The sequence below is a fragment of the Lathyrus oleraceus genome, chromosome 5 (genome assembly GCF_024323335.1).
Source record: "Lathyrus oleraceus cultivar Zhongwan6 chromosome 5, CAAS_Psat_ZW6_1.0, whole genome shotgun sequence".
Taxonomy (NCBI): domain Eukaryota; kingdom Viridiplantae; phylum Streptophyta; class Magnoliopsida; order Fabales; family Fabaceae; genus Lathyrus; species Lathyrus oleraceus.
The window spans coordinates 543,068,992-543,074,451 of NC_066583.1; the positions used below are offsets into that span (position 1 = coordinate 543,068,992).

The following is a 5,460-nucleotide window of genomic DNA, read 5'->3' on the forward strand; positions in this document are numbered from 1 at the left end:
CTCCTCGACGGTCTCTTCCTGGCCCTCTAGAGCATAACTCCAATTCGCTGGATCATGCACACTGGTCATCATAGGGTCTGGCAATGTGAAGTAATGGATGGCCTCACTTTCGACTAGCAATCGGAACTGACATGGGTGGAAAGAGGCTCTCCTCATCAATCCTCTGGTCAAACAGAAATCGATGTCCATGGTAGTATATCCACAATAGGTCCGAAGATGCAACAACTTGCGAGACAGACCTAAAGTGACAGCAATCTGTGTGATGATTCCACTAACATGGATGACTCCTTCGGTGGATCTAGAGATACCACTAAGATTATTCAATAAAAAGTTCCCACATGCTACTGGGCGAGACTGGGATGCGCAAAATAATAGGAAGATCTCTTCTTCACTTAGTAGTGTCTCTGCATCCGGTCTTCCTAGGAAGGAATGTGCTAATATCATCTGATTTACAAGGAATGGACTACAAGTATCGTTCTTGATTTCTACGGCTTCGGATCTCAGAATCTTGGATACTTCGAAAGGACCAGTCCATCTTGAACGTAGCTTTCCAGGGAAGAGTCGTAACCTAGTGTTGAAAAGGAGAACAGAATCGCCTATATTGAAGTTTTTCTTTATTATTCTTTTGTCGTGATAGGCTTTTGTCCTCTCTTTATATATTCTTGCATTCTCGTAGGCAGATTGCCTAAGTTCTTCTAATTTATGAATGTCTAGGGTACGCTTTTCTCCAGCAGCTAAGTAGTCTAAATTCAAAGTTTTAATGGCCCAATAGGCCTTATGCTCTAACTCGAATGGTAAGTGACATGATTTTCCATAAACTAGTTGGTAAGGAGTAGTTCCTATAGGGGTTTTGAAAGCGGTTCTATAGGCCCATAATGCTTCTTGAAGCTTCTGAGACCAGTCTCTCCTAGAAATAGAAATAGTTTTCTCTAGGATTTGTTTTATCTCCCTATTAGATACTTCTACTTGGCCACTAGTTTGTGGGTGGTATGGTGTTGCTACTCTATTCCTAACTCCATATTTTCTTAAGAGTTTGTCAAATATTCTCGATATAAAATGTGATCCTCCATCGATTATAACTAAACGTGGTGTTCCAAATCTAGGGAATATATAATTTTTAAATAATTTGATTACTATCCTAGTGTCGTTTGTGGGTGCAGCTATAGCTTCAATCCACTTAGACACATAGTCTACAGCTACTAAGATATACCTATTTCCTAAGGATGGTGGAAAGGGTCCCATGAAATCTATACCCCATACGTCAAAGAGTTCTACTTCCTGAATGTTTCGTAGAGGCATTTCATCACGTCTTGAAATGTTTCCAATGCGTTGGCATCTGTCACATTTGACAATGAAAGCATAAACATCACGCCACATGGTAGGCCAGAATAGGCCAGCTTGAAGAATCTTGGCGTATGTCTTAGAGGTGCTCGCATGTCCATCATAAGGTGCAGAATGACAATGCTCGATAATATTGTTTACCTCTTCTTCTGGAATGCAACGGCGAAAAATGCCATCTTTACCCCTTTTGAAAAGGAGCGGTTCGTCCCAATAGAAGTTTCTCACATCGTGGAAGAATTTCTTCTTGCGGTGGTAGTCAAGATCAGGGGGTACTATATCAGCAGCTAGGTAATTAATGAAATCTGCATACCAGGGTACGTTATTTATTGCTAAGGAATTTTGGGAATGCTCATAAGGATCTAGGTTATTGTCTTCAATGGTTTCTACTTTAGCTATCAGTCTATCATAGGCGAAATCATCATTTATGGGTATTAGTTCAGGTTTTAGATGTTCTAGCCTAGAAAGGTGATCGGCCACTACATTTTCGGTGCCTTTTTTATCTCTTATGTCTAAATCAAACTCTTGTAGTAATAGAATCCATCGAAGTAACCTGGGCTTGGCATCTTTTTTATTTAATAGGTAATGAATGGCAGCATGATCGGTGTAAACAATAATTTTTGCTCCTACTAGATAAGATCTAAATTTGTCTATAGCGAAAACTACAGCGAGTAATTCTTTTTCGATTGTTGCGTAATTAAGTTGGGCAGCATCTAGGGTTCTACTGGCATAATAATTGCATGTAACTTTTTATCTTTTCTTTGTCCTAGAACGGCTCCAACTGCATAATCACTAGCATCGCACATTATCTCAAACGGTTCCGACCAATCGGGCGGTTTCATAATGGGTGCTGAGATTAATGCTTGCTTTAAAAGATTAAATGCGTCATTACATTTTTCATCAAAAATGAATTCAGCATCTTTCATTAAAAGTCCGGTTAACAGTTTAGTTATTTTGGAGAAGTCCTTAATAAAATGCCGGTAGAGTCCAACGTGTCCAAGAAAGCTTCGGATTTCTCTGATTGTTTTTGGTGGTTTTAGGTTTTCTATAACTTCTATTTTAGCTTTATCTACCTCTATACCTTTTTCGGAAACTATATGTCCTAAAACTATTCCTTCGGTCACCATGAAATGACATTTTTCCCAATTTAGCACGAGGTTCACCTCCACGCATCTCTCCAGGATTTTCTCAAGGTTAGCAAGACAATTATGGAAATCGAATCCGCAAACCGAGAAATCATCCATAAACACTTCCATGATACCATCTAGGTAATATGCGAATATTGACATCATGCAGCGTTGGAAAGTAGTTGGAGCGTTACAGAGGCCGAAAGGCATTCGTCTGTAGGAAAATGTTCCATAGGGGCATGTAAAGGTAGTTTTTTCTTGATCTTCTGGGTGAATAGGTATTTGGAAGAATCCAGAGTATCCATCTAAATAACAAAAGTAAGAGTGTCTGGCTAGGCGCTCCAACATCTGGTCAATAAATGGTAAAGGGAAATGATCCTTCCTAGTTTCTTTATTTAATTTTCTATAATCTATACACATCCACCATCCTCCTTCTAAACGTTTTTCTACATGTTCGCCTTTATCGTTTTGCACGACTGTGATGCCTCCCTTTTTAGGTACTACATGCACAGGGCTCACCCACTTACTATCCGAGATCTGATAGATTATACCTGCCTCAAGTAACTTATGAACTTCCTTCTTAACAACATCACTCTTTATAGGGTTTATTCTTCTCTGATGCTCCCTAGAGGGTTTTGAATCTTCTTCGAGCGAAATCCGATGCATGCATACGGATGGGCTAATACCTTTCAGGTCAGAGATATTATATCCTAAGGCTGAGGGATATCTTCGTAAAACGTCTAAAAGTTGGTTCGTCTCCACTTGGCTCAAGGTAGCACTAACTATAACTGGACGGTTCATCTTTTCATCGAGGAACTCATATATCAGGTTCTTAGGCAGTTCCTTAAGTTCTAAGGTTGGTTTCTTAGGGCATGGCATAGGATCTGGGGTAAGGGATAAACATTCGTAAAGGTTATCATCGATGTAAGGTTCTTTAAAGTCATCATCTTCCTTTATGGGGGTCGATGGTAACTTAATAATTTCTTTTTGTTCTAATTCTCTAACACATTCATCAATGATGTCTAAGGCATAACACGAGTCTCCCAGCACAAGTGCCATAAGAAATTTCGAAAGTATAAATTCTATTTTCTCGTCGCCTACCTCAAATGTCAACTTTCCTTTCTTGACATCTATTATGGCTCCTGCAGTTGATAAGAATGGTCTACCTAGAAGAATTGGTATATCATTGTCCTCTTTGATATCCATGACGACAAAATCAGTAGGGATAAATAGTTGACCTATCCTAACAGGAACATCTTCTAAAATGCCTATCGGATATTTGACAGATCTATCGGCTAACTGATGTGACATCTTAGTGGGTTGTAATTCTCCTAAGTTTAATCTCTCGCAAACTGCTAGAGGCATTAAGCTCACACTAGCTCCTAAGTCTAGAAAAGCTTTTTCGGTAACATGATTACCCAAAAGACAAGGAATGGAGAAATTTCCAGGATCTTTATCTTTCTTTGCTAATTTGTCCTCGGAAATTGCATTACATTCCAAAGGCTTCGGATCGTCAAGTCTACGTTTGTTGGTAAGGATGTCTTTCAGAAACTTTGCATAAGAAGGTATTTGGGTGATGGCTTCTGCGAAAGGGATTTCTACATGAAGTTTTTCTATAACTTTAATAAATTTTTGATACTGTTTATTAATCTGGGTTTGTTTGAGTCTTTGGGGATATGGTATAGGTGGTTTATATGGCGGGGGCGGTACGTAAGTTTTATCTTTAGGTTCTTCTCCTTTATCTCGACCTTCCTGGTTTTCAGATTCCTCTGGTTCCTTTACTTCGTCCGGGGGTTTGGTACATTCCTTAGAAGTTTCGGGTTCACTCAATCTTGGGTTTGGTGGCTCATCATAAGCGTTCCCACTTCGTAGGGTAATGGCATTGGCTTGTCCTCTCGGATTTTGTTGAGGTTGTCCAGGGAATTGTCCTCCAGGTGTAGTCCGAGGGGCTTGGTTTAAAGCTATCTGAGAGATCTGGGTTTCAAGCATCTTGGTATGAGTAACTATTTGGTCAACCTTGGTTCCTAACTTAGTAATCAATTCGTTAACATGAATGTTTTGATTCATGAACTCCTTGTTTTGTTGGGTTTGAGCGGTGATAAAATTTTCCATAATTTTCTCAAGGCTCGGCTTTGGTGGTACAGGTTGCATAGGTTGATTTGATCTAGGGGCTTGATAACTAGGTCTCGGAGGTGCATTATTTTGAATTGGATTATTGTTTCTATAGGAGAAGTTAGGGTGATTCCTCCATCCAGGGTTATAGGTATTCGAATATGGGTTCCCTTGGGTGTAGTTCACTTGCTCGGAGTGGGTTTCGTTCAATAGACTGCATTCAGCGGATTGGTATCCTTGGGTTCCACATATCTCACAATCCGACGAAACTACGGCTACAGTATTTGGGTTTATGCACATATGCTCGACCTTAAGGGCTAATGCGTCCATTTTAGCCTGCATCATGTCTATAGAGCTTAGTTCATGCACTCCTTCTTGGGCTTCCTTCTTCTCAACTGTCGCTCGTTCGACTCCCCATGATTGATGGTTTTGAGCAATATCTTCGATGAGGGCACTAGCTTCAGGGTAAGGTTTGTTCATCAGAGCACCGCCTGCGGCAGCGTCGATGGTCATCTTTGTGTTGTAATGAAGTCCATTATAGAAGGTTTGAATGATTAACCAATTTTCTAAACCATGATGTGGGCATGCTCGTAACAACTCTTTATATCTCTCCCAAGCTTCGAATAACGATTCTCCTTGGTTTTGGGTAAATCTAGTTATATGGTTTCGAAGAACGGCGGTCTTACTTGGGGGAAAATATCTAGCAAGGAAAACTCTTCTAAGGTTATCCCAAGTCGTAATGGAATTGGGTGGAAGGGAATCTAACCATGATAGAGCTTTATCTCTGAGGGAAAAAGGGAATAATCTTAAACGTATTGCCTCAGGAGAAGCTCCATTGGTTTTAAAAGTATCTGCTAATTGAAGAAATATTTTTAAATGTTGG

The 5,460-nt window shown here is 40.0% G+C and overlaps 1 non-coding gene across 1 annotated transcript; it reads left to right on the forward strand.

The window, feature by feature from the left end:
* The first annotated feature begins 5,145 nt into the window (after nucleotides 1-5,145).
* LOC127090178 (small nucleolar RNA R71) lies at nucleotides 5,146-5,252 on the forward strand. The gene has a single exon (XR_007791707.1). It is a non-coding gene; the product is annotated as a small nucleolar RNA R71 (small nucleolar RNA).
* The last annotated feature ends 208 nt before the right edge of the window (nucleotides 5,253-5,460 follow it).